The sequence below is a fragment of the Halichoerus grypus genome, chromosome 1, assembly GCF_964656455.1.
Source record: "Halichoerus grypus chromosome 1, mHalGry1.hap1.1, whole genome shotgun sequence".
NCBI lineage: Eukaryota > Metazoa > Chordata > Mammalia > Carnivora > Phocidae > Halichoerus > Halichoerus grypus.
The window spans coordinates 151,690,325-151,715,129 of NC_135712.1; the positions used below are offsets into that span (position 1 = coordinate 151,690,325).

The 24,805-nt window shown below is 38.7% G+C and overlaps 1 long non-coding RNA gene across 3 annotated transcripts in view; it reads right to left on the reverse strand.

The window, feature by feature from the left end:
* The window catches only part of LOC144382001 (uncharacterized), a 332,648-nt gene that overhangs the window by 84,841 nt on the left and 223,002 nt on the right, over nt 1–24,805 (reverse strand). Inside the window, exons 3-4 of one of the 3 annotated variants that reach the window (XR_013448415.1) lie at nt 9,187–9,343; nt 6,703–6,717 (exon numbers count right to left, since the gene is read on the reverse strand). The exons of 1 other annotated variant lie outside the window; for it this stretch is intronic. This is a non-coding gene — a long non-coding RNA (uncharacterized LOC144382001). The remainder of the gene's footprint in view (nt 1–6,702; nt 6,718–9,186; nt 9,344–24,805) is intronic. One more of the 3 variants, XR_013448412.1, reaches the window with a different exon arrangement.

Here is a 24,805-nt window from a genome sequence, read left to right on the forward strand (position 1 = left end):
ATTGTATATTTAAGGGTATTTTAGTAACAAACGAAAATAAAACTTTTAAAAACTTCATGTACCTCAATAGAGAAGTCGTTAAACAAATTATATCCGAGCCATGTGATATGTAGCCATTAAAATATGAAGCAGATCTATATGTATATATACATACAATCTATATTGTATATATACATACAATCATATAGATACACATATACACATAATATACAAATCTTCCTTAACTTACAATGGGGTTACTTCTTGATAAACCCATTGTAACTTAAAAATATTAAGTCAAAAATGCATTTACTACACCTAACCTCCCGAACACTATAGCTTAGCCTACCTACCTTAAATGTGCCCAGAACACTACATTCAACTACAGCGAATGTACAATTCTCAGGTAAAATTATCTAACGTAAAACTTATTTCATAATAAAGTGTTGAATATCTCATGTAACTTATTGAATACTGTATAAAAATGAGAGACAGAATGGTTGTTTAAGTACACAATGGTTTTTGGTATATGGGTTGTTTACTCTTGTGATCACATGACCGCATGGTTTCCACTGTCCCTCAACAGCAGAATCATATATATCACTATCCCAGGAAAGGATAAAAATTCAAAATTCACAGTATGGTTTCTACTAAATGCGTAATCACCTTCACGCCATCATAACGTCAAAGAATCATTAAGCTGAACCATCATAAGTGAGGGACCACCTGTACATATTTTAAGGGGGAAAAGCTAAGGTGGAGAAGAATGTGAATGTTGCTCATTCCTGTTACAATAGACAATTTCTGGAGTAATATACAAGAACGCATTTACTGTGATTTCCCACAGAGAATGAGATGGGACTCACGGAAAGGATTTTAATTTTCACATTACTCACATCATTACTATTATAATTTGTTTACCATGAGCATGTTATCACTATAATAATAAGAAATAAGCATCTATCCCCTCCCACTATAAAGAGCAAGATCTTAGTACACTACAAAGCTCTTAAAATAATAAACCATAACTATTACTAACTAATAGTTGTGCTCTGTTGATGAATTAGGCAAAGGCAGTCTTGGTATAAGGTCAAGGCCACAGCTACAGCTACAGCTGGCATGTGCTGGCCTAAGAGGATGCACATGATTTAGATCCCATCCCTCCTCCCTGACTGGGTTAAATGCCATGAACACATCTGATGTCTAGATTCTGAATGGTCCTAAAAATCAGAAGGGAAGTGATCAGTTTCAGTCCCATCAAGTATTGAAAGGACTTTGTAAACTGAAAATCAGAGAACTCGTGCACTATTCTTATTTCCTTGGAGCCTTGATTATGACCTTGTAGTCAGAGCAATTAGTGTGATTTCTATTGTTTTCAAATTAGGGACATGAGTTCTGAGAGATTAAGGGACTTGTCCAAGATTGTGTTGGTGATGATGATACCACCTTTCTCCACAAGGTTCTTGGCTACCACTAACAACTGGTAAATATCAGCAAATAAAAATATCAGATATATTTTCATCAGGGAGGCTTGAGGGCAAGAAATATGAGAGGTATGCCCCCATCTTGATTTAAATGGGATTATGTGTGGCTTTCTTGTTTATTTAAGCATTCACAATCATCATCTCAGATGAAGCAACCAACTTGCAACATTTTACAGGAACCTATAAGACAGTATCTCAGAGGCTTGTAGAGCAATTAATTTCTATAGCCATTCTCAATATTTTATCTCTATGCAATTTACATGAGAAGGTAAACCGGATAAGGATTACAGACATCACAGATCTGACGATACCTTTTGTTCATTTGTGGATAAAGCCCAGTGGATTGGGAAAGTTTAGGCAAACAAAGTAAGGTGGCTGAGATAATTTATACCATGAACACGATTCAATAGTGTTAGTTAAGCCAAAGGCAGCTAGGCATCCCTAAGCAAGAACTGCCAGAACCATAATCAATACATTGCCTCTGACATTTACAAACACCCTTTAGAAGCAAGACACTATTTTAAAACCTTTTAATGTCATTTTATGAAGTTGGCTTGCCCTTTAAATGTCTTTTCATTCCTTCTGAGAATTAAATCAGTTTCAGGGAGGACCCCATTTTGATTATTTGAACAGCAGCTGGGGGTATGAAACTTAAAAAAAGAAGACTCTTGACCTGCTTGTAATAGCTTACTGTCATTGTTACTGCCAACCTTTCAACTCTTCTACTTTCCTTTCTTAATGATTCATGAAAGGCAGTGACAGCTTCTTTCTCTATGGAAGCCCCTGCTTGAGAACTAAATGGGACTGAAGAGAGATGCAGATAAGGCTCTTTTGAATATGGCTTTAGAGAGCCATGGTCCTGCCAGTTTCTGGCACACAGGAGATATCCATTAACTGGTTGCATAGAGGTACATCTTTCCTTTTAAAATAGTCTGCAAAAGTTAGGATTCCTCTGGTGAACATGGGCAAGTATGAGGCCCTGCATGGGAGTCAATAGGACTGGGTAGAAGCCAGAAATGAGTGAAACAAAGGCTGGGTATGCTGGCTATGTGGCTTGTGAATAAGACAAGCACAGGCACAAATGGAATTGAAGGTGTCTCAAAAAGGTGTGTGAGGCCCAAGGTCAGTACACATATGATGCTATTCCATAATGGTCCTGGAAACCCCTCCATCTCAGAAGAACCCAAAACAGATGGTTCATGTTCAACCTCCTGAGGATGAAGCCAAGAAGGACAAGACAAAGCAGTTCAACTGCTTCAACAAAATGAAACAGGATATGGTATGCATATGCAGGTTCAAAACAAGATCCATAGCTCTCCCTTTTAAACATACAGCCAACACTAGGTCCTTCAGAATAGAATTTCTGAGGAGTCACCAGATGAATGGAACCAGAAGTTCTGTATAGGAAAATTGAGACAGAAGCTACATCTAAGCCAATCAACAAGATGGTATTTAATAACTCAAAGTTTCCCCCAGAACACCAGGCTCTATCCTGAGACACTTAGATTGGGGTCGTCAGCAAGTAATAAAGGCCATACCCTCGGGGCTCAAGTTGTTCTAGTTAGGAATATTACAGCAACAACTTCTCTTTGGCAGGCATGACCATGGAGAAGTATAGATAGTGGGCATAAGAGAAGTGAATCAGCTACTGATAGACTAGATCTCTACTCAGTAAAAATGCCAATGCCCTTAAACTGGAAGTATCTGTCTAAGAATCATTCAAACTGCCCATCTGAGGACTGTCTGTGTGTGCATCTGCCCGTCCCACTGATCCCACTGTTATCACTGATAAAAATCAAACCTTAATTGGAATCCAGCCTGCGATTCAGCATAACCCATAACAATTACTGCAGGTGGTCTATTGGACCACGATGCATATCCAAATGTCAAAACTTATAAGGATCATACCCTTAAAGCTCTTTATCAGTAATCTTGTCAATTAATTAAGTTGCCATTTTCCTCCCTCTGCTTAGATTTTGAACCAGAGAAAGTTAAAATTCATTGATTCTATCCTCACATTATAGATAAGTAAATTAAAGCTGACTCAGAGACAGAAGGATTTGTCCAAATCTTCATAATCAATTTTAGTCAGAAGACGGGTGAAGTATTCCTTATTTCATAATTCTCTACCACTACCACAATGTTATCTTAGTCAACTAACACAACACAAGCTTCCTGAATTTCAGCTGCCAACAAGGCCAGATACATGCAGCCCGTCTTCTATAAAGAATAGGGAGCAACCTAAATATTACTTTGAGACCACTGATATCAAAGGTCTCGTTTTGTTATCCCTATGATTTCTCTTCTATGACTTCCCTTTGGTTCTTTATGGATTCTTTCAAAATATGGCTACCTTTCCATGTGAAGTTTTCCTCAACTACCCTCAAGGCTCTGAGTAAAATGATGACACAGCAGAGCACAAGACTTAGAGTAAGAAGTGAGTTTAAGTCTAGATTCTGATGTTCTATGTCTGTTTGACCAGGAAAGTCACACAAGTCTGTTGCAATTTCATCATCTAAAATACAACAAATTGTTCAAGATGACAGACCCAAAACATGCATGTGTACCCATTACATGATCTATTTGAGTGGGAAAAAATGTACATCTAATAATGTCAGAAAACAGGAAAGGGTGCCAATAATGGGAAAAAAAATTGGAGGAAGTTCTAGGGGCTAGAAAAGAAATAAAAGGTGTTGACAGGACAGATGGAAGACAGAAAGAGTCACAACTTAAAGCATGACAAATAAGAGATAGCATTCAAAATGGAGCCTTAGAGAAGCTTCAGATACAATCAATTTAAGCCAAAGTGGGCATATGCCCTGGGTTAATCATAATGGTAATAAGTTAACTGCTTGGCCAGAAAAGCTATTTATAGTCTTCCTGACCCATGTTTAAAGAGTCCACACAGCAAGTAGTAGTTTATAATGCCAGGGTAAACTTTTCTCAAGAAAGTAAGCAATCTGAATGGTCCCTAGAGCCTGTGAGAGCAGTAGGGCAAGACAGAGACAACTCTGGACTTACACTTCAGACTGTACAATCAGGAGAAAGAAAAAGATAAGGTAGTTCCTTCCATGGTCAAAAGCACCAATGTGCCCCACTCTAGGGTAAAGAGCTCTTTATGTGAGCTACTATTGTAGACCAGCCAGAATGCATTTACCCTATAGGGAAGCTGCTTGTTAAAACACCCCATAGCATACACAGAACTCAGTCAGTCCTCCCATTCAAGAAAGAGGGTTATTTACACAGCTCCAGAGAAAAGCCCAGCCTCCTAGGTATGCTAATCACCTCATCTTTGTTTGCCTGCCCACCAAGTCCAACTTAAGACAAGAACCATGAGTGCAGATAGTTTATTTGAGAGGTGATTCCAGGAAGCAGGTGTGAAGATAACAAGAATGAATCAGGAATGAAGAAATTCAATAAAGAATGTATAACTTGAGGGTTGGCATTGGAGGTAAGTAGGAATCTATACTATGGGGAACATCTTAGGAACCATGTAACAAAGAATTGTGTCTTTGAAGAACAGAAGGCTAAAGAATTTGTCCTCTGACCCCACTCCTACAGAAGGTGGGGGTTTCCCAGAAGCATTATCCAATCCACATCTCCATGTGGTCCTGGCATGGACTATGTGAACCCAAGCAGTTTTTGAAACCATGGAGGCAGAACTGTAGAGTGACGTGGCAGGAAATTGGGGTAGGTTAGGGCAATGTGAGGGACCTGTCCAGGAGAGTAGCATCTGAAACCAAAAGGGGACCAAGGGACATGGTATGGTCGCACAAAAGGTATGTTAGATTCATTCAAAAAACTGAATCAATAGCTACATACCCTAAGATATTTAAGGAAAACTTGTCACACAAAAAAGAAAGCCCAAAATGGAAAAAATAATATTTGACCTCAGAGAAGTTAGAATTGACCAAAGAAAACTTTGAAATGTTTCTAGTATCTTCAGATAGAACAAAACCTGCTTCTTCCAAAGACAAAAATAGGCCTCCAGTGAAAGGAAGCAAACAGAAAAAAAAGAAACCTTCAGAAAGGTAAACATGTTACCAAAAAAAAAAAAATTAGTAATTGGACTGGATAATAGAATAGATAGGGCTAACTACCAAGACCAAGAGAAAGTCCCCTTGAACTGAAAAAAAATAATCATTTCCAATTGACTCAAATGGCTTCCAAAAATCAGCAGTGGGAGGTGGGGTGAGTCTGCACATTAAGACAACTTAGGGAATCTCAGAAGTCCTAAAACAAAGAAAAAATTATAAAAGCTTCCACAATTGGAGAAAGAATCAAAGTAACATCAAATCTCTCATCTGCAGCAATGGATGCTGAAAGACAGTGCAGCAATTTTTTTTCAAATTTCTTATCTTCAAACCCTGAAATATATACCCAACCAAGCTATTAAACAAATATTGAACAAAATGATTTTTAGACATGCCAGATCTCCTAAAACATAAGATTCAGATAATCCAAATTAAAAAAGAAACCCCTCAAAGGTACTCCAGGAAAAAAAAAATGTAAAAGGAAACAGATAATGTGGATTTAAGACATAGCGGAACTGAGTAGTCCCTAGAAAACATGAAGAAAACTTGGGGTGGGGGTGGGGGTGGAGGTGGGTGCAGAATCTATTGGGTCTTGACACGGGTATCTTGAGGGTAGAGGAAGCAGGACTTAATGATATAGAACTAAAAATTCTCCTTTATGCAACTTTACTTGTTTCAAAATGAGTAATAATCATATAATCATGACTCTGCAAATATTGTTTAGGGGGTTTTCAATTTTGAAAGTCAACCTGTATACTAAATGCAGAAAGTAATATGACAGGTATCAGAGAACAATATAAGTGCTATAAACCTTGAAAATATAAAAGTTAAAAAAAAATTAGGTAAGGGAAGAGAAGAAAGAGAAGCAATTATAGATGCACCAATTTATTCTCCTTTCAAAAGTATCCTCTAAAGTTGACAAATCAAGAAATGCGACTGTCAGTATTGATCTTTACAGTCATAAAGGTCATTATTAGAAGAACTAAAATAATAATGTAATTGACAAAATTGAAGTATGGAAGCAAGAAGAAAAGGAACAGAATAGTAAAAAAATGCTCCTAAATTCTTGATCTTTTATTACCCAGAGTAGATCAGTGCTGTCTAAAGTTGATAACTGAAATAATAGAAGCAGAAATAAAAACATTTGAAAATTTAATGGGAACTGTCAAATGAATGAAAAAGGAAACTGGTTAAAAGATACTTACCTCTAGAGTGTAGCACTGGGGGTGGGGGAGAGAGGGGGAGAGAATGACACTTTTATACTCCACTTTAGACAGTTTTCAAAAACTAGATTTTTCCATGTTCAGACATTGCTTTTAAAAAGAATGCTATCATAGTGACTCAAAACCCAATAGTTTTCCATCCACAAATGAAGTTTCCCAGCCTCAGCCACGTAGTCACTGGGATTAATAACAACCTAACCAAGTGCCCAGGATTTTGGAGAATAAACAACCTTGTCATTTCCAAACCCCAAGCTGTGGCTACATTTTATATAGCCATGTTAATTCCACTTGGAATCCCCATGAAGTGCAGGGACTTCTGTTATTTCTTATCTTTAAGCCTCTTTTATCTCTTCTGAACTAAAAGGATCACTTTTTAAAAGAGCTGGGAAGAAAAAAACAATAAGAAATGACTGCATATTGGGAAATGAAAAGCACTGACAGTGATTAGGCTGAAATAATTAGATATTTATTCTTCCCTGCATAACTCAAAGGGATCAACATTTCTCTTGTGATAATGAGAATTTCATATATCTCTAAATTACTTTAAGAAAGCCTTGTTTTCACTGAAAGAATACCAAACCCTAAAATATTCAATAATGTATTAAATTAAAAAATATGAATTCAGCTTCTTACTTCAGGGAGAAGGCCTCATTTTTAACCTTCTACATCCCATGGGAAGAAGGGAGGACACAGAATTCAGAGAATGTTGAAATGAACTGGCGAGTCTCTGAATTGAAGCAGAACCAGTTGGTTCTACTGGTTGGTCTCAAGTGTGCCCAGATGTTTCCAAAACCCAGTCCCCCAATTGGTTCTAAAATAGAAGGGAACTTGATGAATGTGATCATCAAATCTCAATTTTCTCCATTAATAAAAATCACCTGACTCCTGAATTATCTGGGCTTCTACTCCTTGATGCTACTAGAATTTATATATATATATATAACATATATATATATATATATATATATATATATATATATATCTTTTAGGGAGGAAGGGAGAGGGAGTAAAAATGATGTTGAGTATTTGGCTGGCAGCCATTCCCCATTCTGTTCTTAGAAAAACTGGGAACTAAATAATGAATGATCTTCAATTTCACCCTGTTTTTAACCTTATACTTACCATGCCTATCTCTTTCCCACCACACACACACACACCTCAAACTGATCTCCACTCCTACTCTTTGTGGACAGAAGCACATTGGCCTTAAAAGCATAGTGACTTGAGGGCAAAATGGCAGTCAGGAAACTCTAAGCTCTAGTACCTAGAATATTCACTTTCTTAGAGACAGAAAGTAGAATAGTGTTTCCAGGGACTGGGGGGACCGGGGGAGTAGGAAGGTATTTAACCATTTCAGAGGTACAGAATTTCAGTTTGGGATGATGAAAAAGTTCTGAAGATGATTAGTGGTGATGATTGTACAACATTAAGGTACTTTAAATATCTTTTAAAAAAAAGGTATTTTAAATATCTTAATCTTTCATTTGTTAGTTATATCTCAATAAAGCTAAAAAAACCATGCTCATCCTAAGTAAACACACACACACACAACAACATGAATGTACTTAATGTCACTAATCTTAAAAATGGTTAAAATGGTAAGTTTTATGTTATGTATAATTTATCACAACAACAACAAAGCTTGGTGACTTGGAGCTGGTTCATGTGAGGCAAAATGTTCTACAAGCCTCACATACCATATTGCAGTTCTATAACTTAAAGAAAGGGTTAATTGTTTAGTAGGGCAGGACAAGTACAATATATGTATTCAGCTATTTTGTCAAGTTAAATTATTTTCCATTTAAGAGTTTGGAAATTGAAGGTGTATATTTCATATGGCTGGAAAATTCACAGGTGTGTGTGTGTGTGTGTGTTTGTACAGAGACAGGGAGAGAGAGAGAGAGGTAGAAACAAATAGGGTAGATCCAAGGCAGAAAATTAATGTCATAATCAGAAGTCCTAGAAAGAGCAGTGGAATTAGGTAGATTGTATTTTTATTCCTTGCACCCCCTCACCTTATTATACACTCTTAGGCAAGCCATATACCTTTCTAAACATTATGTTTCCTCACCTTTGAAGTAAAAACCCTCATAACATATATTATATGGATTAATATAAAGATTAAATATATGTAAAATATTTAATACAAGTGTGAAGCACTTCGCACACAATGAAATGTAAACTCTGCTGTCCTGGCCATTTTGTGGTACAGCAGTCCCCCCTTTATCCATATGGGATACATGCCAAGACCCCCAGGGGCTGTCTGAAACCATGGATAGTACTAAACCCCATACATAGTATGTTTTTCTCCTATACACAAATACCTATGATAAAGTTTAATTTATAATTTAGGCACAGTAAGAGATTGACAACAATAAATATTTTTATAATGGAACCATTGTAACAATACACTATAATAAAAGTTATATGCATGTGGTCTCTCAAAATAACTTATACCGTACTCACCTTTCTTCATGTGATGATGGGAGAGGATAAAATGCCCATGTGATGAGATGAAGCAAGAATGACTTAGGCATTGTAATGTAGTGTTAGGCTACAATTGACCTGAAGATATGTCAGAAGGAGGATCATCTGCTTCCACACCACAGTTGACCCCAGGTAACTGAAACCAAGGAAAGCAAAACTCTGGATAAGGGGAGGCCACTGTAATTCTTACTGTCATTCTCTTCTTGTCCTAGCCAGCAACCACATCACAAAACACAGCTTGTTAAGAAAGGCCAGACGCTGGTAAGCTCCTCTCAATGAAATTTGATCCATCCTGAAAATCAAATCTCTGTCAACTCTGAAGCAGAGTTCCTATAGGCTGTGCTTCCCAGGACTCAGCCCAGCTTCCAAAGGAGTGAAGATTCAGAGCAAGTGGTCAGATATGAAGATGAAAGGCTCAGAGGGAAGAGCAAGAGCAGAGCTGGCATGGCTCATGGCAGCAGGCTTCCTTTCTCAGCAGAAGCTGCAGTGTGGCTGACCCCCCTGCGGGCTGCCAGACAGCTGGAGCTGTTCAAGGAAACAGAAAATTAGGACCTAGGCAGTTGAAAATATTGTGTATTCCTCCACAGCACCAAAGAGAAAGGGTAGAGGAAGAGCATGACATTAGTGAAAGTATCCTCTGGTCCCAAAATCTGGAAATTTGATTCAAGTGATAACACTGTTTACCATTACGTTGTTCAATACAGTAGTTACTAGACACACATGATATTTAGATTTAAATTTAAATTAATTAACGCTGAATTAAATTTAAAAATCAGTTCCTCAGTCATAGTAGCCCATTTCAAATGTTCAGTCACCATATGCAGCTTGTGGCTACTTTAATAGCACCTCAAAAGAAAAGGAACATTTCCATCATTGCAGAAAGTTTTATTGGACATTGCTGATCTGTAGGGAAAAGACAAAAGAAAATCTATTGAAAATATCTAGCCAGACAGATTTTCTTGGCCTCTTCTGCAAGGATCTTGATTCTTATGTGGTCTGGAAACTATGAGAAACCCACAGGGATTTAATTAGAACTTTTGGCAAACTAGCTTCTCTTGACTTGTGACAAAATCTTCATCCCTTTACAGTAAAGACACCACAAAGGAGGACTCTGGACTCTCAGATAAATGATTCAAGAGTCATTTGCAAAGGGAGTACATTTCAGTGGACTCTTTAACATGCAAGGGCTCTCCAGAGGTCACTCTGGAGACCATTTGCCATTTTCCTGGATACATTTCCATTATGCTTGGCAGGTGGGACTCTCTCCTGGGTTTTAGGCCTCTTGGTCCAAAGAACAGAGAGCTCTCCTAAGTGTCAGTTAAAACTCTGACTTTCCTTCCCTGGACATTCTTCCCCCAATCAAATTGACATCAAAATGCCAATATTTAAAGACCCATTTATAATTATCCTTCAGTCTAGAAGAAGGATCCAGGGTCTTAGCATGTAATCTAGCAGCAAGGTGGCCACTTCAAAGACCTCTGGGCCAGTGAGTAAAAGATGTGTAACTGAGTCATAGGCATGGGTTTTAATCAGACAAATCCAGAAGTTGGAACATTCCACAAGAAAACTAGTCTGGACTCTTTAAAAAAAAAATCAATGTCATGGGGAAATTGGGACAACTGTTTCAGATAAAGGAACAAAAGAGACATAACTGAATGTAATATTTATACCTTGAGCAGATGCTGCTTCAAAGATTAAAGAAACACAGCTATAAAAGATATTTTAGAACAACTGAGAAGTGTTGATTGTGAACTGGATATTAAGTGATGTATGGCATTAATGTTAATATTCTCAGAAGTAATAATGTCATTAGGATGATGAAGGAAAATGTCTATATTAGAAAATGAATGCTGAATGAAATATTTAGGGAGAGGTTTCATGGTGTCTGCAACTTTTAAATGTTTAGAAAAAAGGATAAATATATAGAAGGGGAGCAAATATGGCAAAATATTAGTTGATTATTGAATCTAGATGGTATATAGTCATTGTATTTTGCAATTTTTCTCCATGTTTGAAAATATTCAATGTAAAAGTTTGAGTGTGGAAGAATATGAATGAATTTGAGAAGAATTAAGGTCTGAGAAAGAAAAAGTCCTTATCTCTATTTCATTCAAAAAAGACCAAAAATCTAGAGAGATGGAATGGAGAAAGTACTAAGTGACATAATCCATGCCCACAAAGAAGCCAAGTCCAGTTGCATTATTAGATGGAATACTTATTGGGTGTTACCATGTACCAAGCACCAAACTAGGCACTGCATATACATAATTTAATGCATTCTTCCAAATGTCCCTGAAACCAGAATCATTATTCCTATATTGTTCATATATATATATATATATATATATATATATCAGCTGGTCAAATTTGAATCACTTGGTCAAACTTATATAGCTATGAAATAGCAGACCTAGGATGCAACCCAAAATCTAGTCACCACTTGTTATTTTAGCATCAATAGTAATTCTTCTCCATAGATTTGGTAGTGAAAGAGAAGAGGTCTTAATTCTATGACATAGAGACAGGGGTGCCTGGGTGGCTCAGTTGGTTAAGTGTCCAACTCTTGATTTGGGCTCAGGTCATGATCTCAGGGTCATGAGACTGAGCCTCACATCAGGTTCTGCACTCAGCAGGGATTCTGCTCAAGATTCTCTCCCTCTCTCTCTCCCTCTGTCCCCTTGCTTGCATGTGCTTTCTCTCTCTTTTTCTCACTCCCTCTTTCTCTTTCTCTCTCTCTCAAATAAATAAATAAATCTTAAAAAAAGAGAGAGAGAGACAGAGATAATGAGAGAGAGGAGGGGAATTGGTGATAGAATTGATTCTGGCTTACTGGGGTTTCGGCAAATATTTTAGATTCTAGTCCTCAGGATTATATGAGGAAAGTGATGGGTTCCCAAATCATATTGGAGCTCTAGTATCCTTTATCAAGCATCAGGGTGCTGCATGGATTGAGAATGTCTATGCTATCCTGAAGGTCTAAATGGGTTGGCAAAATCATCTCTCTCATCACCCTAGAAATGAGTCAGGTCATTGCCTCTATGCCAGCCACAAGTTCCATTTTACTTACAGCTTGCTATTCTCTTGAAACATTTTTTTCTTTCTCTAACAAGCTAGCAATTTCTTGAGATATACTACTGAATTTTTTGTCTTTCATTTGTTCATGAGGTAAACTTTTTAATGAGATAATTCAGCCAAGAATCTCCTAAATTCTGAACATTGTCATTGAGCCCGCACCACGAAATATTTTATGTACTGCTTATTTTCTATAAATATAAAAAGGCAGAATCTTATAATCTTCTACTTAGCACTTTTGTCAACTTGCATTCCAGGCACAGAGAATAAAAGAGATGATGATTGAGACCATTCACATACCAACAGCTCCCAATATTCTTAAAATATAAACATTTTGACATTTCTGAGGGGCTCTCATCAATGGAAAAGCCCAACTTAAGTGATATGATACTTGGATTTCCATTAGTAAATAGCTTCCAGTAGACATAGCTTTATACTAGGGTATGTGATAAACACTGAGATGATAGACACTGTGTAGAGTATAATTTCTTGGTGTCAGACCACACCCTTCTTCATGCAACTGGTTAATTTTGTATTAGCTTCCATTGTTGCAATTGTTAGTGCAGCATAACTTACAGACCAGTATCGTCCCCCACTTGATGTGAGTTTTAAGAGTAAAAAGACAGGGACTTTTTGGTTTCTATGCCACCCTATCTAGTAAAGGGCCAAGCACATATTCCCATTTAGCTGAATGAATAAATGGGTTCATGCAAGTTTTATTGGAAAATTTGGGATACATTATGACATGTGAAAAACAGACTATCCAGAGCAAGTTGCCAAATCCTAGTTTCCCAGGGTTGACATTTCTATGACCCCTGTCCTAGGCCAAGGTGCCAACATCTTTTGTCTGGATTGCTGCAACAGCCTAGAATAGTACAACTGCCTCTACCTCTGCCACCCTACAGGTACAAATCCATACAAGTTCTATGCAAGTAGCCATGAGTGACAGGAGTCTCTGAAAAGACAGGAGTGATATCACCACAATGGTGACATAGGTTGTTCTTGACTTTGTCCCCCCTCACAAGAACAACTAGCAATTATTTATAAACAAGACACCATTGAGAGAATCCTAGAACACAGGGTGAGGCTGAAGCATCCCTTGCACCACAGGGACCAACACAGACTGCATTAGAAGGTTAAGAGAAGTGGCTACATGCTGACTACCTTGTTCCTCCCCCAGGCCAGCACAGCACCAGGTGAAGAGATCTCCCCTGAGTCTCCGGTTCCTCCAGTAGAAAAAGAGTGCCCAGGGGGAACAACCAGCCACCCCTCAGAATTAAGGGTTTCTTCATGACATCTCTCTGGCCTCACCCTAGAGATGTTGTAGGAGAATCTGCAGGGCTCAACCACTGGGAATCTGTCTGTAATGGAGAAGGAGAGAGAGGTTCACAACAACCAGCACATGGATCTTGTAGACAATTTCATACCTACAGTGCCCAAGTAGTAATCCCAACCAGCAGCTTTCCTCATCTGCAAAACCAAGTCAGAGTATATTTTGGCCAGGGAATTCATTAAAGTGCAGATCTGCCTGATTCAGATCCTTAAATGATAAATTTTGCTGGCCCTACAGCCTGATTTGCTTACACCCAGGTAAGGAGCTGAATCACAGCCCCACCCACTGGGGAGAGTGTCTCCTGGCCCCATCTGGCCAGAGGGGCTATACAACTATATAGCTGTGTAGCAGTGTTTGAGCAGAATGCAGGTGGAGCTGATTACTCTTATACCAAAGCCACTACTGGGCATTCAGTGTTCTCCTGCTATACACAGGTAGAGGTATTAATTCATAGCTGAGGCTGAGGGTAGCTCTGGGCCCCTCCCAACTAAAAAGCCTATTTGAGAAAAATTGAGAGAAACCTGAAGTGGGTCCCTTCATATCCCACCCAGGCAAGGAAACAGACATAGTCCAACCCACTGTGGAGAGTGTCTCCTGGTCCCATCTGACCAAAAAGGCTGGTGAGAACACCTGGAAGCTGTGTAAGCAAACAACACTTGAGCCAAGAGACAAGCAGACAGAGCTGATACTCTGCAGATGAAAGCTGTGGCCTGTTTCTGCCAGGGAACTTGGGGTATTGGTTACTTAAGACAACAAACAGTTTTATTGGCTTTAACGCTGCTTCTCCCACTGCACTTGGGTGGGGAAGCTAATTCATAGTCTTACTCAGTGCTGAATACAGCCTTCAGCCTGCCCAACCATGGAACCTAACTAGAGCACATGGGAAGCTACGTAGCCCATCTGTAAGCCCTGCTCATAGTAGTACTTGAACAGAGAGCACAGACTATGGCTTTCCACATCCACAGAGCAAAACCCGTGGCCTTACCAGTGCACACTCTTGCGTGATTTGAATCCCCAAACAATAAGCTATACAGGATTCTGGAATGCTGCAAAAGCTGTTCTAATAGGGAAATTCATAGCAATAAACACCTACACAAAGAAGCATGAAATCCTAAATAAACAACCTAAATCTATGCCTTAAGGCACTAGAAAAAGAAGAACAAAATAAGCCCAAAGTTAGCAGAAGGAAGGAAATAATAAAGATTAGGGCATAAATAAATGAAGAACAGAAAACAATATTAAAGATTAACAAAACTAAGAGTTGGTTCTTTGAAAAGATAAAATTGACAAACCCTTAGTTAGGCTAACCAAGAAGGAGGAACCAAATCAACAAAATTATTGAAAAAGGAGAAATTACAACTGATACCACAGAAATACAAAGGATTATAAGAGGCTACTATGAACAAGTATACACCAACAAACTGAACAACCTAGAAGAAATGGAAAACTTCTTTGAAACATATATCCTACCAAGAAAGAAATAGAAAATATGAATAGACCAATTACTAGTAAGAAGTTTGAATCAATGGCCAAAATCTGCCAATAAAGAAAGCCCAGGACCAGATGGCTTCAGTGGTTAATTTAACCAAATATTTAAAGAAAAATTAACACCAATCCTTCTTAAACCCTTTTAAAAAATTGAAGAGGAGAGAATACTACCAAATTCATTTTATGGCATTTATTGGCATTACCCTGATACCAAAACCAGATAAGGACACTAATAGAAAACTACAGCCCAATATACCTGATAAATATACATTCAATCATATGGTGAAAGGTTGAGAATTTTTCTTCTAAGATCAGGAAAAAGACAAGGATGCCCACTCTCACCACTGCTATTCACTATAGTACTGGAAGTCCTACCTGGAGGTATCAGGCAAGAAAAATAAATAAAGGCAACAGAATTGGAAGGGAAGAAGTAAAATTGCCTCTATTTGCAGATGACATGATTTTATATAGAGAAAATTCTAAAGACTCAAACCAAAAACTGTTAGAACAAATCAACAAATTTGGTAAAGATGCAGGACACAAAATAAACAAACATTAGTAGCATTTCTATATACTAACAATGAATTTTCTGAAAAAGAAAGAAATTGATCTTATTTACAATAGCATCAAAACAATAAAGTACTTAGGAATAAATTCAGCCAAGGAGTTGAAAGATCTCTACTCTGAAAATGATGAGACATTAATGAAAGAAGTGGAAGAAGACAACAATACATGGAAAGGTATCCTGTGTTCTTGAATTGGAAGAATTAATATTGTTAACAGGTCAATATACTAAAAGCCATCTATAGATTCAATGCAATCCTATCAAGATTCCAATGGCATTTTTATGGAACTAGAAAAAAATACACCTAAAAATGTATATGGAACCATAAAAGACCCCAAATAGCCAAAAACAAAATAAAACAAAAAATCCTGAGAAAGAAGAACAAAGCAGAAAGCATCACACTTCTAGTTTTTAAGCTATACTGCAAAGCCATAGTAATTAAAACAGTATGGTACTGGCATATAAACAGACAAATGGATCAATAGAACAGAATTAAGACCCAGAAATAAACCCAAGCATATACAGTCAATTACTATTTGACAAGGGAGCCTAGAATACTCAGTGGAAAAAAGAGAATCTCTTCAATAAATGGTACTGGAATAACTGGTTATTCACATGTAAAAGAATGAAATTTCACCCCTTTCTTAACACCACTCATAAAAAATTAACTTGAGGGCGCCTGGGTGGCTCAGTTGGTTAAGCGACTGCCTTCGGCTCAGGTCATGATCCTGGAGTCCCTGGATCGAGTCCCGCATCGGGCTCCCTGCTCAGCAGGGAGTCTGCTTCTCCCTCTGACCCTCCCCCCTCTCATGTGCTCTCTCTGTCTCATTCTCTCTCTCTCAAATAAATAAATAAAATCTTTAAAAAAAAAAAAAAAAAATTAACTTGAAATGGATTTAAAGACTTAAATATAAGACCTTAAACCATTAAACTCTTAGAAGAAAACATAAGGAAAAAGCTCCTTGACATGGGTCTTGGTAACGACTTTTGGAAATCCCACCTAAACCACAAGTAATAAAATCAAAAATAAATAAGTGGGACTACATGAAACTAAAAAGCTGCATAGCAAAAGAAACCACTGACTAAGTGAAAAGACAACCTAGAGAATGGGAAAAATTATTTGTAAGTCATACATCCAATAAGAGGTTAATATCCAAAATATACAACTCAATTGCAAAGAAACAATCCAATAAAAAATGGGTAAAGGACCTGAATAGCATTTTTCCAAAGATCTATAAATGAACAGCAGACACATGAAAAGATGTTCAATATCACTAATCATTAGGGAAATGCAAATTAAAACAACAATAAGATATCACCTCACACCTGTAGGAATGGCTATCATCAACAACAAAAAAAAAGAGTACAAAGGGTGGCAAGGATTTAGAGAAAAAGGAACCCTTGTGCACCGTTGGTGGGATTGTATACCATGGAAAGCAGTATGGAGATTCCTCAAAAAAATTAAAAATAGAACTACCATATATATGATCTAGCAATTCCACTTTTGGGAATATATGCAAAGGAAATGAAAACAGTAACCTGAAGAGAGATCTGCATCTTCATGTTCATAGCAGAATTATTTACAATAGCTAAGACATGGAAACAACCTGTGTCCCTTAATCAATGAATAGATAAAGAAATTGTGATATATATATTATATATATCACATACATATAGTATATGTGTGTGTGTGTGTATAGTATGTATATAGTTTACGTGTATATATGCATATATACACATATATACACAATGGAGTATTATTTGACCATTTGAAAAAGAGAGGAAATTCTACCATTTATGACAGCATGGATGGACCATGAAGGCATTATGCTAAGTGAAATCAGTCAGACAGAGAAAGAAAAATACTGTATGAACTCACTTATATGTGGAATCTAATAATTAAACAACAACAACACCAAACTTGTAGAAAAAGAGATAAGATTTGAGTTATCGCTGGCCAGGGGAGGGAGAATTGGAGGAAGGTAGTCAAAAGGTACAAACTTCCAGGGGTGCTTCAGTTGGTTAAGGATCTGACTCTTGATTTTGGCTTGGTCATGATCTCAGGGTCATGAGATCAAGCCCTGCGTGGGGCTCTGCCCTGAGCATGGAGCCCCCTTAGGATTCTCTCTCCCTCTCCCTCTTCCCCTCACCTCCTCCCCCAACCACTGACACACACACTCTCTCTCTCAAAAACACAAAAGGGTACAAACTTCCAGCTGTAGGTAAGTGTTGGGGATGTAACATGACTATAGTTAACTCTGCTGTATGATATATAGGAAAGTTGCTAAAAGAATAGATCCTAAGAGTTCTCATCACAAGGAGAAACTTCTTTTCTTTCTTTTCTTTTCTTTTCGTTGTATCTGTATGAGATGATGGATAGTAACTAAACAAATTGTGGTAATCATTTCACAATATATGTAAATCCAACCATTATGCTGTACCTCTTAACCTTGTACAGCGATGTATGCCAATTATTTCTCCATAAAACTGGAAAAAGAGTCTTGTTTAAAGAATTTAAACCACATAGTAGAACAAATAAGTTTGAAATGTTTAATGTCTTCATATTGGACTTGAATTCAAAATACTAACTCCTTGTCTTGTCCTACAAAACCTTGTCAGTATCCTACCTGAACACAGAACCCCATTTCTGACTGCTCTCTTCCAAATTTGCCCTCCTCTACCCACTCTGGTTTCTTTCTCACTGTCAGAAACATGCTGCCCTCCATGATTTCAAATGGCTTATTCCTCATCTGTCAAGTCTCACATTAAATATCACCATCTCAGAGAGGCCGCGCTTTGCCACCCTAAGTAACAGCACTCATACATATAATATATTTATTTTCTATTGCTACACCTTGTTCCTTTTATCCATAGCACCAATCCAAAAAACTTAATTATTTATTTTGTTCTTCCTGTTTTGTTCATTTTCTGTCTTCATCACCATATAGTTGGCTTTTAAAGAGCAAGCACTATGTCTGTCCTTGGCACATGGTTCAGAGCCAGTGAATATGTATGGCCTTTGAAGATCACTAAAGAGGTCTAACAGGCAGTGTATGCCCTATTTGTATACGTCACAGGCTTGACCAAGGCAGAGGGAAAAAAAAGACGCCTTGACAAAACAGGATGAGGTGTGGGAATATTTAATCATCTGTAGAAGCTGGAGCCCACCCTCCCTCCACCAGGGTAGACTGGTATTTTCTTTTTTTTTTTTTTTAATTTTATTATGTTATGTTAGTCACCATACAATACATCATTAGTTTTTGATGTGGTGATCCACGATCCGTTGTTTTCGTATAACACCCAGTGCTCCATGCAGTACGTGCCCTCCTTAATACCCATCACAGGGCTAACCAATCCCCTCTCCCCCTCCCCCTTCCCCTCTAAAACTCTGTTTGTTTCTCAGAGTCCATAGTCTCTCATGGTTCATCTCTCCCTCCAATTCCCCCCCTCATTTTTCCCTTCCTTCTCCTAGTGTCCTCCATGCTATTCCTTATGTTCCACAAATAAGTGAAACCGTATGATAATTGACTTTCTCTGCTTGACTTATTTCACTTAGCATAATCTCCTCCAGTCCCATCCATGTTGACGTAAAAGTTGGGTATTCATCCTTTCTGATGGCTGAGTAATATTCCATTGTATATATGGACCACATCTTCTTTATCCATTCATCTGTTGAAGGGCATCTCGACTCTTTCCACAGTTTGGCCATTGTGGACATTGCTGCTATGAACATTGGGGTGCATATGGCCCTTCTTTTCACTACATCTGTGTCTTTGGGGTAAATACCCAGTAGTGCAATTGCTGGGTCATAGGGTAGCTCTATTTTTAAATTTTTGAGGAACCTCCACACTGTTTTCCAAAGTGGCTGTACCAACTTGCATTCCCACCAACAGTGTAAGAGTGTTCCCCTTTCTCCACAATCTCTCCAACATTTGTTGTTTCTTTCCCTGTCCATTTTTGCCATTCTAACTGGTGTAAGGTGGTATCGCAATGTGGTTTTGATTTGAATTTCCCTGATGGCTAATGATGATGAACATTTTTTCATGTGTCTGTTAGCCATTTGTATGTCTTCTTCAGAGAAGTGTCTTTTCATATCTTCTGCCCATTTTTTGATTTGATTATTTGTTTTTTGGGTGTTGAGTTTGAGAAGTTCTTTATAGATCTTGGATACCAGCCCTTTATCTGTAGTGTCATTTGCAAATATCTTCTCCATTTTGTGGGTTGCCTCTTTGTTTTGTTGACTGTTTCCTTTGCTGTGCAGAAGCTTTTTATCTGGATGAAGTCCCAAAAGTTCATTTTTGCTTTTGTTTCACTAGCTTTTGGAGATGTATCTTGAAAGAAGTTGCTGTGGCCGATGTCAAAGAGGTTACTGCCTATGTTCTCCTCTAGGATTTTGATGGATTCCTGTCTCACATTGAGGTCTTTCATCCACTTTGAGTTTATCTTTGTGAATGGTGTTAGAGAATGGTCAAGTTTCATTCTTCTGCATGTGGCTGTCCAATTTTCCCAGCACCATTTATTGGAGAGACTGTCTTATTTCCATTGCATGTTTTTTCCTGCTTTGTCAAAGATTATTTGACCATAGAGTTGAGGGTCCACATCTGGGTTCTCTCTTCTGTTCCATTGGTCTATATATCTGTTTTTGTGCCAGTACCATGCTGTCTTGGTGATCACAGCTTTGTAATATAGCTTGAAATCGGGCAACGTGATGCCCCAGCTTTGTTTTTCTTTTTCAACATTTCCTTGGCGATTCAGGGTCTTTTCTGATTCCATACACATTTTAGGATTGTTTGTTCCAGCACTTTGAAAAATGTCATTAGAATTTTGATCGGGATGGCATTGAAGGTATAGATTGCTCTGGGTAGCATAGACATTTTAACAATGTTTATTCTTCCGATCCATGAGCATGGAATGATTTTCCATCTTTTTGTGTCTTCTTCAATTTCTTTCATGAGTGTTTTGTAGTTCCTAGAGTATAGATCCTTTACCTCTTTGGTTAGGTTTATTGCGAGGTATCTTATGGGGTTTGGTGCTATTGTAAATGGAATCGTCTCTCTAATTTCTCCTTCTACAGTTGCGTTGTTAGTGTATAAGAAAGCAACTGATTTCTGTGCATTGATTTTGTATCCTGCCACATTACTGAATTGCTGGATGAGTTCTAGTAATTTGGGGGTAGAGTCTTTTGGGTTTTCCACATAAAGTATCATGTCGTCTGTGAAAAGAGAGAGTTTGACTTCTTCTTTGCCAATTTGAATACCTTTTATTTCTTTTTGCTGTCTGATTGCTGTTGCTAGGACTTCTAGTACTATGTTGAACAATAGTGGTGAGAGTAGGCATCCTTGACGTGTTCCCGATCTTAAGGGAAAGGCTCTCAGCTTTTCCCCATTGAGGATGATATTCGCTGTGGGTTTTTCATAGATGGATTTTATGAACTTGAGGAATGCTCCCTCTATCCCTATACTCTGGAGAGTTTTAATCAGGAAAGGATGTTGTATTTTGTCAAATGCTTTTTCTGCATCAATTGAGAGGACCATATGGTTCTTCTCCCTCCTCTTATTAATGTGTTCTATCACATTGATTGATTTGCGAATGTTGAACCACCTTGCATCCCGGGGATAAATCCCACTTGGTTGTGGTGGATGATCCTTTTAATGTATTGTTGGATCCTATCAGCTAGGATTTTGTTGAGGATTTTGGAATCCATATTCATCAGGGATATCGGTCTGAAATTCTCCTTTTTGATGGGGTCTTTGCCTGGTTTGGGGATTAAGGTAATCCTGGCCTCATAGAATGAGTTTGGAAGTTTTCCTTCTGTTTCTATTTTTTTTGAAACAGCTTCAGTAGAATAGGTATTATTTCTTCTTTGAATGTTTGGTAGAATTCCCCAGGGAATCCATCAGGCCCTGGACTCTTTTTTGGGGGGAGGTTTTTGATCACTGCTTCAATCTCGTTACTGGTTATTGGCCTATTCAGGTGGTCAATTTTTTCCTGTTTCAGTCTTGGCAGCTTATAGGTTTCCAGGAAGGCCTCCATTTCATCCAGATTGCTCAACTTATTGGCATATAGTTGTTGATAATAATTTCTAATAATTGTTTCTATTTCCTTGGTGTTAGTCATGATCTCTCCCCTTTCATTCATAATTTTATTAATTTGGATCCTTTCTCTTTTCTTTTGGATAAGTCTGGCCAGTGGTTTATCGACCTTATTAATTCTTTCAAAGAACCAACTTCTAGTTTCGTTGATCTGATCTACTGTGTTTCTGGTTTCTAATTCATTGATCTCTGCTTTAATTTTAATTATTTCTCTTCTAATGCGTGGCTTAGGCGAAGTTTGTTGCTTTTTCTCTAGTTCTTTAAGGTGTAGAGTTAGTTGGTGAATTCAGGATTTTTCTATTTTTTTGAGTGAGGCTTGGATGGCTATGTATTTCCCCCTTAGGACCGCCTTTGCAGTATCCCATAGGTTTTGGACCGATGTGTTTTCGTTCTCATTGATTTCCATGAATTGTTTAAGTTTTTCTTTGATTTCCTGGTTGACCCAAACATTCTTGAGCAGAGTGGTCTTTAGCTTCCAAGTGTTTGAATTTCTGCCAAATTTTTTCTTGTGATTGAGTTCCAGTTTTAAAGCATTGTGGTCTGAGAATATGCAGGGAATAATCTCAATCTTTTGGTATCGGTTGAGACCTGATTTGTGACCCAGTATGTGGTCAATTCTGGAGAAAGTTCCATGTGTGCTCGAGAAGAATGAGTATTCTGTTGTTTTAGGGTGGAATGTTCTGTAAATATCTATGAGGTCCATCTGGTCCAATGTATCATTCAAAGCTCTTGTTTCCTTGTTGATTTTCTGCTTAGATGATCTGCCCATTGCTAAGAGTGGAGTATTGAGGTCTCCTACAAGTAACATATTGTTATCAATATGACTCTTTATTTTGGTTAACAGTTGGCTTATGTAGATGGCTGCTCCCATGTTGGGGGCATAGATATTTACAATTGTTAGATCTTCTTGTTGGATAGACCCTTTAAGAATGATATAGTGTCCTTCTGTGTCTCTTATTACAGACTTTAGTTTAAATTCTAATTTGTCTGATATAACAATTGCTACCCCAGCTTTCTTTTGAGGTCCGCTGGCATGGAAGATAGATCTCCATCCCTTCACTTTCAGTCTGGGTATCTTTAGGTTCAAAATGAGTCTCTTGTGGGCAGCATATGGAAGGGTCCTGTCTTTTTGTCCAATGTGTAACCCTGTGCCGTTTTATGGGAGCATTTAGGCCATTCACGTTGAAAGTGATTATTGAAAGATATGAATTAATTGTCATCATGTTGCCTGTGAAGCCGTTGTTTTTATAGATTGTCCCTGTAAATTTCTGTTGTAGATCACTCTTGGGGTCTTTCTCCTTTTATAGAACCCCCCTTAATATTTCTTGCAGGGCCGGCTTAGTGGTCACATATTCTTTCAGTTTCTGCCGGTCGTGGATGCTCTGCATTTCTCCATCCATTCTAAATGAAAGCCTTGCCAGATAAAGTATTCTTGGCTGCATGTTCTTCTCATTAATACCCTGAATATGTCTTGCCAGGACTTTCTGGCTTGCTAGGTTTCTGTGGATAGGTCTAACATTATTCTAATGTTCCTCCCTCTGTACGTAAGGAATCTCTTTCCCCTAACTGCCCTTAAGATGGTTTCCTTGGCTCTAAGATTTGCAAGTTTTACTATTACACGCCGGGGTGTTGGCCTGTTTTCCTTGATCTTGGGAGGGGTCCTCTCTGCTTCTAGGATGGGAATGTTTGTTTCATTCCCCAGATTAGGGAAGTTCTCAGCTACGATTTGCTCAAATACATCTTCTAGTCCTCTCTCTCTCCACTCCCTCCGGGATTCCAAGTATTCTGACATTGGAACGCTTCATGGTGTCACTTATTTCTCTGATTCTATTTTCATGGATTCTGAGTTGTTTTTCCCTGGCCTCCTCTTTTCCCTTTTTATCTATTATATTGTCTTCCAAGTCGCTTATTCGTTCTTCTGCCTCAGTTACCCTAGGTGTTAGATTATCTAGATTGGATTGGATCTCATTGATAGTAGTTTTAAGGTCTGCCAATTCAGCTTTCATTTCTGCCCTTAGAGACTCTATGTTGCCATTAATTGATTTCTCCATTCTAGCCATTGTCTTCACAATTGCTAGCCTGAATTCCATCTCCGACATCTTGGTTATATCTGCATCCATTTGTAAATCTGCAGCATAAGTCATAATCTCTGAGTCTTTTCTATTTTGGGGGCTCCTCCTCCTAGTCATTCTGTTGATGGGTGTTTGAGGGAATGTATAGAGTCCAAATTATTGACCAGAACCCAAGCAAGATGCACCTGTTTTCTTGGGACCTTAGGGTTGCTGGCCTCTTGTTTTCCCAGTCTGTCTTCTGCGGGAGGGGCCTGCCACGTTGTTACTCAGGCAACCTTGTTTGGGCGGAGTTGCCCTGTCCCCCTGTGGCGGGGGATGGGCTCAGCGGGAATCAGTTTTTGGGGCTTTTGTTCTCTGGCACCTTTCCCTGGTGGCTTTCCGCGTCTCTTACGCAAGTCAGAGCAGAAGAGACCGTTTCCAACCCTCTGCCTCAGAGCAGAGAGACCGCAGTCTGTTCTTCAGTGAGCTCTCCAGGCCACACTGTCTCCGTTTCTGTCTGTGCTGCTATAAACTGCAGTGTCCTGGGTTGTGCGCCCCTCTGCAGTGCCCCCCGCCCTGCCTCCAGGTCGGGGCACGTCTCTGCCCTTTGTGCTTTTAAAACCGCCAGCCGCTCCCTGTTCACCCGAGTGACCCCGCCGCTCCGGGTTTCCGCCCTAGGGGCTGCCCTAAAGCCCTTTCCCTGCTGCTACCAGTCTGCGAGTCTGTGCCCCATCCCCAGCACACAAGGCTGTCGTTCACTGGTGGTGTAGGATCCCCACAGCCAGGCACCCTCCCACTGCTGTTTATCCTCTGATATCTGCCCATGGAATCACTGCTCCCCACTTGGTACCTCAGAACCAACCGCCTGCGATATTCTGCTTGTAGAGATCCAGATCTTCTTACATCTCAGGCTGGTTTTGTGGGTCCTCAGAGTGGTCTGATAGATATCCAGCTCAATTCTGGGAACCAGTTGATATAGGGTCCCCTACTCCTCCAC